Below are 13,766 nucleotides of genomic sequence, written 5' to 3' on the forward strand. Positions count from 1 at the left end.
CCTCTTATCCTCTGGTTTTGTTAATGTCTCCTTTTTTAAATAAATAATAAAATTAAAAATAAGATGGAGCTATATGTCACAGTCCATGATTTGACCATGATTCTTAGACTATGACATTGTTGAAGTCACAAGGTTATACTCTGATACAGAATTACAGAATTACACTGGTTTTGTGAAGGGGATTTGCATTTGGCAGGGAGAAAATAACATATTGTGCAGCTTATCTGATGGAAATCACTTGAAGGTTTAAAGTTACTTAAGCTCATGAGGTGGTTCATGCATAATCGCTTAATATTTTTAAGGTACTTAACATTCATAGCCATAAGGTACTTAACATAAGCCATAATAACTAATAATCATGTCATTTTACATTCATACAGTAACTTGATGGCAAGTTTTCTGGTGATTTCTTATTCATAACAACATCCTAAAATCTACAACAGAGAACTTTGCAATTTTGAGACTCTTATTATCTTACCTAATCACAAAGTAAGAATGCCAATAAAAACTGCATTTTAAGACAATGTAAATGATATTGCAATATATGTGTATTCCTGAAAATAAAACAGACTGGTGAACTTATGAAAAAAAAATAGTCATTATATCACTTTAAGACAAGTCAGATTCATTTGTAGGAAGTTAAGGCAATAAATGGATTTGAAGTGAACATTCTGTGGTAAAGTTGGAACAGCTGGAATTTAAGTAGTTTGACCTTGGATGGTTGAAGCAGGAACAATCACCAGGGGTAGGTGTAGGAGGAGGATATAATCATTGAATTGGAATTTTGGTAGGTTTTAACAAACAAAAACAGTTTTACAGATTTTAAAATAGCCTCCTACATTGTAAAAATTTAATTAAAATACTCTATAATTTTAGTTAATAAAATAAATTCTGAAATCACTAGATCTTTTTACTAAGATTCTTATCCTGATCAGAAATGTTCCAGGCAATTGTTCACTATTTGACCATGATGCTTGACTTATAGAATTGTTGTCCAACATAGAATCTTTAAAAAAATTATAATAGAGATAGAGAAAAATAGAGAAGGGAGAGAGAGGTAGAGAGAAAGAGAGACACCTGCAGCACTGTTCCACGTTTTGTGAAGTTTCTCTCCTGAAGGCAGAGAAGACATGGAATCTTAAGGATAAACCCTGTTACAGAATGATGACAGAATTATGCTGATGACCTGCTTAAATGAAAATTACTGGGAGTCGGGCTGTAGCGCAGCGGGTTAAGTGCAGGTGGCTCAAAGCACAAGGACCGGCCTAAGCATCCCGGTTGGAGCCCCCAGCTCCCCACCTGCAGGGGAGTCGCTTCACCTGTGGTGAAGCAGGTCTGCAGGTGTCTATCTTTCTCTCCCCTTCTCTGTATTCCCCTTCTCTCTCCATTTCTCTCTGTCCTATCCAACAACAATAATAATAACTACAACAATAAAACAACAAGGCCAACAAAAGGGAGTAAATAAATAAATTTAAAAAAAGAAAATTACTTTCTGCATCTATTCCTATAATCATATCACTAAGAAAGTCAGAATCTTCTTCCCAGTCAATTTATTTTTATCATAAACCCCATAAATAAGCTATAGTAGTATATTTGTGATTTGGAAATAAGATTCAGTTGACATTTCAAATTATTTTCAAATTATGTTAAAACCTCTAGTATATGGAACATACTGTTTGGTGAGACAAACCCTGATTTCAGCTAATTTATTTCAGTGAAAAATCACTCATGCTCTGAATCAAAAATAAATTATGCCATATTTTATTTTTGGCTTTGCATTAATCATATATACATAGGCACTTACTTATGATTAATGCAATTCTTTTTTTTTTCCCTCCAGGGTTATTGCTGGGCTCGGTGCCAGCACCATGAATCCACCGCTCCTGGAGGCCATTTTTCCCCCTTTTTGTTGCCCTAGTTGTTGCAGCCTCGTTGCGGTTATTATTGCCATTGTTGACGTTGCTTTGTTGTTGGATAGGACAGAGAGAAATGGAGAGAGGAGGGGAAGACAGAGAGAGATGGGAGAGAAAGACACCTGCAGACCTGCTTCACCGCCCGTGAAGCGACTCCCCTGCAGGTGGGGAGCCGGGGGCTCGAACCGGAATCCTTACGCCGGTCCCTGCGCTTTGCACCACGTGCGCTTAACCCACTGCGCCACCGCCTGACTCCCGATTAATGCAATTCTATAATAAAACCACTTTTGGCAGCTTCCATGAAATACTTGTTCTTAGACATGCCTCAGAAGAAAAGATGGAATATATGACACATTTTAATATTCGCCTTTATGTATCTGAGCTAAATTATAAACTATGAGGCTGGAGGAAACATGGAATGATACGGTGTTAAGAAATGCCACTCTGAGTTATCTGCTTAATCCCTGACTTCACATAGAATTATATTCATAGCACTTTGGGACCATCTTAGCTCACTATATTGTTTGACCTTTGATATAACTTTTTTTTTTGGCTTTTCACATAGATGGAGAATGAATAATGGTGATGTTGATCTGACAAATGATCGGTACACCATGATAGGAGGAAACCTTGTTATTAACAACCCTGATAAACAAAAAGATGCTGGAATTTACTACTGCTTGGCATCAAATAACTATGGGATGGTCAGAAGCATTGAAGCAACTCTGAGCTTTGGATGTAAGTAACTGAAACTTTAAAAATGGTCATTGTATATACCTAGGTAACATAGATGTCATCATAATTAAGAGTTCAGTAAGAAGATATATCAAGATCATAAAGGAAAATGATGGAGCAGGTCTTTAGATGAGCTATGTTTTCCAAGACCAATGGCTTTAACACTGTAGAAAAAAAAAAAAAAGCAAAATACCATGATGGACACTGGAAAATAAACAAAGACCATGTTATGAAGGGTTGTGTATAACTTTCTAAAAACTAGCTTTGGGACTGAAGAGATAGATCATTTTGGAGGGTGCCTATTTCTGCGTACCATTTTGGAATGCTTACTATGTCACTTTGTGGGAGAAAACTTCTGTGGTACCTCTCTCTCTGTGTGTCTCTCTGTGTGTGTGTGTGTGTGTGTGTGTGTGTGTGTGTGTGTGTGTGTGTGTAATCAAGTCTTTTTTAAAAAGCTAGTAATTTGAGCCCCCGGCTCCCCACCTGCAGGGGAGTCGCTTCACGGGCAGTGAAGCAGGTCTGCAGGTGTCTATCTTTCTCTCCCATCTCTCTCTGTCTTCCCCTCCTCTCTCCATTTCTCTCTGTCCTATCCAACAACAAAGCAACGTCAACAATGGCAATAATAACCGCAACGAGGCTGCAACAACTAGGGCAACAAAAAGGGGGAAAAATGGCCTCCAGGAGCGGTGGATTCATGGTGCTGGCACCGAGCCCAGCAATAACCCTGGAGGAAGAAAAAAAAAGAGGAAAAAAAAAAAAAGCTAGTATTGATAGAAACACTACATCATATATTCCCAATGGGTTTACTACCACTTATATTTCAGAAACTGAAAATTTATTCTTGGCTCTACCACACAAAAATCATATTCTTCAGTATTTAATTTCACTTATTAAGAAAACTCTAGGGCTAGGGAGATATCATATGGTTATGTAAAAAAAAATCTTTAGTGTCTGAGGCTCTGAGGTCTCACATTTAATCCCAGAACACTATAATAAGCCAAAGTTGTGCAGTGCTCTGGTATGGAAAAAAAGAGTGAATTAAATTTTAAGTAACTCAATAAATTCTTTAAGGTTTAAGTTAATTTTCCCTTATGATACTGAAATATATTTTAACAAAAAATCTGTTAATCTAAAAGTCAGAGGCTATTATGGAAATAAAGTTACTCACTGAGAGAGGGGTTGGACTGGATGATCTATTATGGTTTTGCATACCAATATTTGACATTTTTGCAGTTGGATTATAGAACAAAATAGTATTTTACAAGAACCCATATGATGGTATTTTCCAAGAGGCAATAAAAAAGTTATGAAAACTATATTGCTAGAATAGCTATAGAAATGTGAACCATAAGCACAAGTCTTGAAGAAATAACAAATTACATTTCACTGAAGGAAAGACAAATTTAACTATTTTATAAAGAGGTGCAAGAAAAGTATCAGACATCTCGCTTGCTTTAAAAATTACATGAGAACAAGTATAGCTAGATTCAGGGACAAGAGGAAGTTTGAAAGGATTGTTTCTAGTATGAAATTATTGTTTCAAGTGCAGGATTATGACAACATTGTTTTTTGCATCAAAACATCCATTAAATGTTTAAGGATCAGGATGACTTTCAGGTGATCACCAGGACTAGAAATGTGGATTTGAAATGTTTTCTACAGAAAGCTAACACTTAGAGTGGCAACTTATTAAAATATGTTATTTGTGGAAGATAGCAGAAATATGAGTATTTTTCATAGGTAAGGAAATGGAGTGAATGAATGGGGGTAGTGATTAAAACAGAATATGCTTTTATGTAAGTAAAACAAAAGACCAAACAGTAGAATATCAGGCAACTAAGCAAAATGTAAGTTCTAAGTACATTAAAAAATTTAAAGAAATGGTGGGGGTAGATAGCATAATGGTTATGCAAAGAGACTCTTGTGCTTGAGGCTCCAAAGTCCCAGGTTCAATCCCCTGACCACCATAAGCCAGAGCTGAGCAGTTCTCTGGTAAAAATAAATAAAATTTTAAAAATCTTTGTTATGGTTTGCTGTACAGTACCCAGTATCTTGTATATAGCTGTGCTATTGGAAGCTTCTAATCTACTTGGTCTAGGCTTTTGAGAGCTAGAGAATGGGAAGGCTATCATGGGAGAGGGTGGGTTATGGGGATTGGGTGGTGGGAATTGTGTGGAGTTGTACCCCTCCTACCTTATGCCTTTGTTCACTAATCCTTTCTTAAATTAAAAATTTAAATAAAAAAAAAAAAAAAAAAAAAAAAAAAAAATTTTAAAAATCTTGGAGCTGAGGACAAAAGAAAAATTTGAAAAGGAGTTAGTAACTGGCAATCTTCATGTTCACACCCTGCCTTTTACTTGTCCCTTCTCATCTCTGAAGTCCTCTCTCAGGAAGGGTCTTCAGTGGTCCCAGTTTCACCAATTCAGCTGAGAAGTGTTATTCCCCAGAGAGAATTAAAGATAAGCTTTATGAAACTCTCTCTTTCTTTTGACCAGAAAGTGACTGTTTCATTATTACTATTATTTCTTCTTATTTTCATAATTAGATCTTGACCCTTTCCCACCTGAGGAACGCCCTGAGGTCAGAGTGAAAGAAGGGAAAGGAATGGTGCTTCTCTGTGATCCCCCGTACCATTTTCCAGGTAAATGCATTTTGTCTGTGTTCAAGAAATGGAATAATCAAGTCTTCTTTTCATAAAAATAATGGAGTGCTGGGAGTTGGCACACCTGGTTGAGCACACAAGAACCTGGGTTCAAACTCTTTGTCCCACCTGCAGGAGAGAAGCTTCAGAAGTGGTGAAACAGTGTTGCAGGTGTGTTTCTCCTTCTATATTGCACCCTTTCTCAATTTCTCTGTCCTATCTAATGAAAAGAAAGGTTAAGAAAAAAATGATCAAGAGTAACGACAAGGAGGATTTGTTGTGCAGGCACTGAGCCCAAGAAATAACCCTATTGATAGTAAAAAATTTAAAAATGCACACATTGCGCAAAGTGCAAGGGCCTGAGTAAGGATTCAGGTTCGAGCCACCAGCTCCCCACCTGCAGGGAGATTGCTTCACAAGTAGTGAAGCAGGTCTGCAGGTCTCTATCTTTCTCTCCTCCATTCTGTCTTCCTCTCTTGATTTCTCTCTGCCCTATCCAACAACCATAGTAGCTATGACAACTATAATAACTACAATAAGGGCAACAAAATGGGAAAGATGGCCTCCAGGAGCAGTGGATTCATAGTGCAAGCACCGAGCCCCAGTGATAACCCTGGATGCAAAAAAAAAAAAAAAAGATATGAGAAAAAAATTAGTGGTTTGTCCTGGAGGCGATCTAATGGATAAAGTGGATAAAACACTGGACTCTCATGTGTGAGTTCCTGAATTTGATCCTTACCATAATATGCACCAGAATGATGCTTTGGTTCTCTCCACTCATCTTTCTCACCTATAAATAAAATTTTAAGAAAAAAATAAATGTAATACTTTTTTGTCATTATAACCATTAGAATTGATTTGTTGTATTTCACAAAAAGACTATATATTTGTATAATGAAGGAAAGGATACAGGAAAAAGTCCATTATTCAAATGATGGGTACTATTCACAAAATCCATAATGAGACACATGTGTACATTTTAATTAAGAATAAAATATTTTCTATATTTATTTATTTTAGATAGAGACAGAGAGAAATTTAGGAGGGAGAGACAGAGAAGAAGGGTAAGAGACACATCTGTGGCATTGCATCACCATTTATAAAGCTTCCTTCTGCATATGAGGACCAGGGCCTTGAACCTTGCGTTCTGTGCATAGTAACATGTGTGCTCAACTAGGTGTACCACCACCAAGCCCCCAGATAGTAATATTCTTAAAAAAAAACAACTAACTTCCTTCATGTTAATTAATGAGAAGGAATCTCAATAGATTGTAAAGATCCACAAAAATAAACACAAAAAGGAAGGACATTCTAAAGAATACATGTGTTCACAGTATAACTTATTATGAATTTCATTCTAAACAGCTTGAAATATCATATCGTTCATGGTTTCAAAGGACTGTAGTGATTCATTTGGTAGCTTATTTCTGTTCTGTTGAGGTTAATTAGAAAAGAAGGAACTCTTTTTTACTCTAAATTTTTTTGCAAATTATGAGGCTGGGTGGTGATGCTCCGGGTTGAGCACACATGTTATTATGTATAAGGATCTGGGTTCAAAACCATGGTGCCCACCTGCAGGGGGGAAGTTCCAATAGTAGCGAAGCAGTGCTGCAAGTGTCTCTCTTTACCTTCTTCTCTCTATCTCCTTTCTCAACTTCTTTTTTATTTCTTTTACTATCTTTATTTATTCATTGAATAGAGACAGCCAGAAATTGTGAGGGAAAGGGGAGATAGAGAGAGGGAGAGACAGAGAGAATCCTACAGCACTACTTAACCACTTGAAAACCTCTCCCCCTGCAGGTGGGAACTGGGGACTCAAACCCAGGTCCTTGCATATTGTAACATGTGTGCTCAATCAGGTGTATCATCACCCTACCAAGTCAAAAGAAAAGAAAAAAGAGAAAAAAGAAAAAGAAAAAGAAAAGTGGTGGAGGGAAGGGAGAGGGGAGATGACTGCTAGGAGCAGTGGATTCATTGGCACAGGGACCAAGCTCCATATTTGCAAACTATTCATCCATGGAATATTTTAAGAGTATATATTATTTGCAAGGCTGGATAAATAATGTATTTCAAAGTAATATAATAAACCTGACCAAAAACACTGCAGTTGGCCAAAAAAATTTGGCCAATACTTGAGGCAAAGGAAAGAAATCACAGACATTTGTCAATAAAAGGAGCATTTCTGAAACAGATACTGTTGTTCCTCCTAAAATACTGATTTACATTAATTCTTAAGTCAGTCATCACAAAGTAGGTGTTGATGTTTTTCAGATTCCAATATTATCTCGGTCCTCCTCACACATCTGTATTGAGTGAGGCACATAAAATGTTTTAGGTTTAAAATAAACTGAGTAATAGAGTGATAAAATAGCCAGACCAGGGGTCGGGCGGTGGCGCAGGGGGTTAAGCGCATGTGGCGCAAAGCGCAGGGACCGGCGTAAGAATCCTGGTTCGAGCCCCCGGCTCCCCACCTGCAAGGGAGTCACTTCACAGGCGGTGAAGCAGGTCTGCACGTGTCTGTCTTTCTCTCCCCCTCTCTGTCTTCCCCTCCTCTCTCCATTTCTCTCTGTCCTATCCAACAATGAATTGCGTCAACAAGGGCAATAATAATAACCACAACGAAGATACAACAAGGGCAACAAAAGGGGAAAAAAAAATGGCCTCCAGGAGCGGTGGATTCATGGTTCAGGCACCGAGCCCAGCAATAACCCTGGAGGAAGAAAAAGAAAAAAATAGCCAGACCAGAGTGTTATGAATTCTTGAATTAAAATATAGGTCCAAATATTCTCATAAATGTGGTGTACTTAGACTATTCTGAATATATTTGTATATGGCTATATTCATTATGTTGTTAATAAAAAAAGTGGCAAAGAAATCTTTACTTTGATATCATGCTTATTGTATGTAATAATAGAAATTATTGAGAGATACCGATTTTTAGGTGATAATAGAAAAAAGTGTTTCAAATTAGTCAGTTTCACAGTCTCTTTTAGGATGTACTATAAATATCCTTGTGTATCAAAAGTATATGACATTTTTATTCATTTTAAGAATCCAATCCAGCAATTTAAATATTCTCTTCAAATTTTTCCTATTCTTATTTTTGTCTGGCTTTTATCTGATTCTAAATTAGAATACAGATAAAACATAGAATGATAGATGCACTCTTAGAAAGATATATGCTAAAAATGATAACACTGAGGGGAGACTATGATGGTTTAAATTATTTAATTTTATTTATTTATTTCTCATTTATAAAAAGGAAACACTGACAAAACCATAGGATAAGAGGGGTTCAACTCCACACAATTCACACCACCAGAACTCCATATGCCATTCCCTCCCCTGATAGCTTTCCTATTCTTTATCCCTCTGGGAGTATGGACCCAAGGTCATTGTGGGATGCAGAAAGTGGAAGGTATGGCTTCTGTAATTGCTTTCCATTGAACATGGCTGTTGACAGGTCGATCATACTCCTGGCCTGCCTCTCTGTTTCCCTAGTGGGCGGGGCTCTAGGGAATTGGAGCTCCAGGACACATTTGTGGGGTTGCCTGTCCAGGGAAGTCTGGTCAGCATCATGGTAGCATCTGGAACCTGGTGGCTGAATAGAGAGTTAACATATAAAGCCGAACAAATTGTTAACATATAAACAAATTGAGTTAACATATAAAGCCAAAAAAAAAAATCATGAACCTAAAGGCTGGAATAATGCAGATGAAAAGTTGGGGGGGGTCTTCGTTTTGTAGATATCTAGTAGGCATGTTTTAGTTATTCCAAAGGGCCTGTGGCTATACTGGTTTAAATTTTATCTCTCTTTTTACTTTATTTGTATTTTCTATCAACCATTTAATTGACTACTTTTGTACTAAATTTTTAAAAATTATATAGGAGAATAATAATATTCACTTCATTCTCTGATACTGCATATTGATGGAGAAAAATATATACCCAATCTAAAGGATTCCTTTGTTATTACTCCCTAGCTTTTTGGGACTTTTTAGAAAGGAGTCATCACCATGCCTTTACTTCTCTAGGGGTTGGGGGGAATTGTCACCATGTCTGTACCACTCTAGACATACTGAAAAACAGAGGGAGGGAGGGAGAGAGAGAAAGAGAGAGAGAGAGGAGCCATAAGAGGGATTGGATTTCCCTCCAATTCTTTGGGGGTCCAGGCTTGAATCTGGGTCACACTAGGAATAAAGCAAGCTCACTAGCCCAGTGAATTATTTTGCTAACCCTTGAAAATGTGCAAATCTTTTATGTTTTTGTAGTGAAGGTCTCTATAGCACTATTTTGGCAGTTTTCACAGCCACTGTGATTTCCCTAATATAAAAATGTGGTGTCATAATTATACAAGTTTTAAAATATATTGAAATTCCAATAACTTGCATTTAAAATTTTATCTAACTTGACCCAAGATAGTTATTCTTTTTATATAATAGTACCTGAATTTTATTTATTTATTTATTTTAAATGCATAACATTTTCCAGTCTTCCAGATAACAGTTCAACCCCCATTAGGTTCTCCTCTGCTATTATGTACCTAAATTTTAAATTACAACAAATATTAGAGTGTGATAACAGTATTTCAGAAATCCTGAGTTTGGTCTAAGGTAGAAGAAATAGGAAAAACAAGATCAGTAGGAGAACTCTACTTGGCAATATGATAGAGTGTTGTAGTCCACAATAAAATTATCAATATTAGGGGGCAGGGCAGTAGTGTAGTAGGCTAAGCACACGTGGCGCAAAGCACAAGGTCCTTACATATACTGAATATGCAGCACATAGAGCATTTGTAATATATTATAAATAATATACTATTAATGTTTTTGCCACCAGGGTTATTGCTGGGGTTTGATTCCAGCACTAAGAATCCACTGCTTCTGGAGGCTATTTTTCCCATTTTGTTGCCCTTATTGTGGTTGTTATTGTTATTATTGTTATAGTTATTGTTGTTGGATAGGACAGAGAGAAATTGAGAGGAGGGGCAGGCAGAGAAGGCGAGAGAAAGACACCTGCATACCTGCTTCACTGCTTGCAAAGTAAACCCCCTGCTTTTGGGGAGCTGGGGATTCGAAACGGGATCCTTACTCCAAAGGTAGTTATTCTTAAGGTGTTCCTAGTGGTAGTTTTCTCAACATATCATGGTGTTTTAGAGGAAACTCATGCTTTTTAAAAAATTTATTTATGAAAGGGAAATATTGACAAGACTTTATGATAGGAGGGGTACAGTTTCCACCCCCAGAATTCCATATCCAATTCCTTTCCATGATAATTTCCCTATTCTTTATCCCTCTGGGAGTATGGACCCAGGATCATCATGGTGTGCAGAAGGGGAACTCATGTTTTTTGATAAGGAGGTACTACATAGAATATTCTCATGTATATCACCGCAATGTGTAACTTCTTGAGAGTCATTCCTTCCTAAAAGCAGGAATAGGAGATAGGAAGAAAAAATAATGGTGGAAGAAAGAACATATTATGAAGTAATTCAGCTTCTGGCTTAAGTAACCTGCATGTGTTTACTCAGCTCAAGAAATTACCTGTGGTTAGAGTTAGCATATGATATACTTTGCAATATCTAAGAAAACTAGTAATATATCTTTCTGCTTTTGTAGTTTCACTTGTTAATATGGCAGAATAAATAACATAAACTAATTTCTAAATTTAAGTTCTATAATTTAAAATAGAAATACAGATAGAAAAAATATAAAACCATAGTACAGTTAATAACCTTTATTTCTTTATATTTTCATTAGTGATTTAACTGTGCTTTTCAATATTATAAGACTACAGGGATATAGTTTAACAGTACACCCACCACCAAAGTTCTGCGTTCACCTCTTACAACCACCATAGTTCACACAAATTCTTAGAGAGATGGTTTGGTTAGTTTTATTTTCTCAAGCTTATAAACTTCAGTTATCTATATTCTACTTAAGAGTAAAAACTATCCAAATTTTTATTACATTACTTATTTCTCTAAACATAATCACCTCCCAATCTATCTACATTGTCAAAATGATATGTTATCTTATTTTACCTCATCTTAGTAATGCAGTAGGAAAGATGGATAATGAGTCTTGGAATTATCAGACCAGGATACAAAATCCTAATTCTGTTTAAAAGTCATAAAATTCTAGCAAGTCACTTGCTATCTCTTAAGTGTCATTTAGACTGTCAATGAAATGAGTATTAACTGTCTATAAAATAATTTACAAAGATAGATGTAATTATTTAGTACTATGTTAACATTAACTCTAAATATGGTAGTTTTAAGAGAAATTGTGGTTTGTCTTGACCTAATTTCAAAATTATCTCTATATCTGCCTAGATTAAATTATGTGCTATCTTATTACTAAAAAACATAATTTTACTTTTAGAGAAAGTCTTAATATTTAGTAGCCAACTTTTTTTCTTTTTTTTTCTTTTTTTTCTTTAAGAAAGGATAAATTGACAAAACCATAGGGTAGGAGGGGTACAGTTCCACACAATTCCCACCACCCAATCTCCATAACCCAACCCCTCCCCTGATAGCTTCCCCACTCTCTATCCCTCTGGGAGCATGGACCCAGGACCATTAAGGGTTATAGAAGGTGGAAGGTCTGGCTTCTGTAATTGCTTCCCCACTGAACATGGGTGTTGACTGGTCGGTCCATACTCCCAGTCTGCCTCTCTCTTTCCCTAGTAGGGTGGGTCTCTGGGGAAGCAGAGCTCCAGGACATATTGGTGGGGTCTTCAGTCCAGGGAAGCCTGGTCGGCATCCTGATGACATCTGGAACCTGGTGACTGTAAAGAGAGTTAACATACAAAGCCAAACAAATTGTTGAGCAATTATGGACCCAAAGCTTGGAATAGTGGAGAGGAAGTGTTAGGGAGGTACTCACTGCAAACTCTAGTGTACTTCTGCTTTCAGGTATATATTTTTCAGTAGTTTGTGGATACGTGTGAACATATGCTCTCTCTCACAGAACACGGTCTATATCTAGGTTTTGGGACTTTGTTAGAATGTGAACCACCTGAGATGAAATTAGAGTATACTATGAAAGGAAAGGTCTTACCCGAGTAATGAAGCTGAAGGGTTCTCATTCCACACGTGAAGTCTCTGGACACAGTCTGAAGTGAAGCATGTTGAGGTGGCAGTCATTGTGTTGATTAGATTGTGATTGACAGATGCAATATTATTTGATATGGATTGGGAGAGGCATATGGGAAAGTGGGCCCTATCCAAGGGTTCCAGGACTGGGGGAAGTAGAGGCTCTATAGTGGAGATATGAGGTTCCTGCTGTCTTAGGGTTCAAAAAGACAATCGATAGTTAATGTTATCATCACATTATTTGGTAATTGGGTTAACTTTGAAAAGTCCTTTTGTTAGGGTTTGCTGTATAGTACCCAGTATCTTGTATATAGCTGTGCTATTGGTTGCTTCTGATCTACTTGGTCTAGGCTTTTGAGAGAGTTCGCATATCAAATACACAGCCTGTATATTAAAAAGACTCAGTCTGTGTTTTAAAAAACTTCGAGACATACAATTAATTTTACCCCTCTCATATTAATTAACTAGTGATTTATATCACTACATTTTACTAGAAGTGTACATAAACACCATTCCCACCACCAAAAGACTGTGACCCATCCCTCCCACCCACTCCCACCCCCCACTGGCCCAGGAAGCTGCACGTCTACCCCTCACCACAGGGTTTTTACTTTGGTGCCCTACTTAAAATTTGGTCAGGTCCTGCTTTTAGTTTCCCTTTCAGATCTTCTTACTCAACTTCTGTTGATGAGTGGGATCATCCCATACTCATCTTTATCTTTCTGACTTAGGTCCCTTAACATAATTCCTTTGAGCTCTGTCCAAGATGGGTCAGAGAAGGTGGGTTCATTGTTCTTGATAGCTGCATAGTATTCCATTGTGTATATATACCACAGCTTTCTCAGCCACTCATCTGTTGTTGGGCACCTGTGTTGCTTCCAGGTTTTAGCTATTATGAATTGTGCTGCTATAAACATAGGAGTACATACCTCTTTTTGGTTGGGTGTTATGGAGTCCTTGGGGTACTGATTGTCAGAGAAATGCAAATTAAGACAACACTAAGATATCACCTCACTCCTGTTAGAATGGCATACATCAAAAAGGACAGCAGCAACAAATGCTGGAGAGGTTGTGGGGACAGAGGAACCCTTTTGCATTGCAATGTAAATTGGTCCAGCCTCTGTGGAGAGCAGTCTGGAAAACTCTCACAAGGCTAGACATGGACCTTCCATATGATCCAGTAATTCCTCTCCTGGGATTATACGCCAACTTTTTTTCTTTCTAGATGATCTTAGCTACCGCTGGCTTCTGAATGAATTTCCTGTATATCACAATGGACAAAGGAAGATTCGTGTCTCAGACAAATGGCAATCTCTACTTTGCAAATGTGGAGGCATCCGATAAAGGCAATTATTCTTGTTTTGTATCCAGCCCTTCTATA

General features: G+C 37.3%; 1 pseudogene; it reads left to right on the forward strand.

Annotated features, from left to right (window-relative positions):
- LOC132538660 (contactin-1-like) overlaps window positions 1-13,766 on the forward strand; it is a 37,416-nt pseudogene that overhangs the window by 22,747 nt on the left and 903 nt on the right.

Source organism: Erinaceus europaeus, chromosome 5 (assembly GCF_950295315.1).
Source record: "Erinaceus europaeus chromosome 5, mEriEur2.1, whole genome shotgun sequence".
Lineage (NCBI taxonomy): Eukaryota > Metazoa > Chordata > Mammalia > Eulipotyphla > Erinaceidae > Erinaceus > Erinaceus europaeus.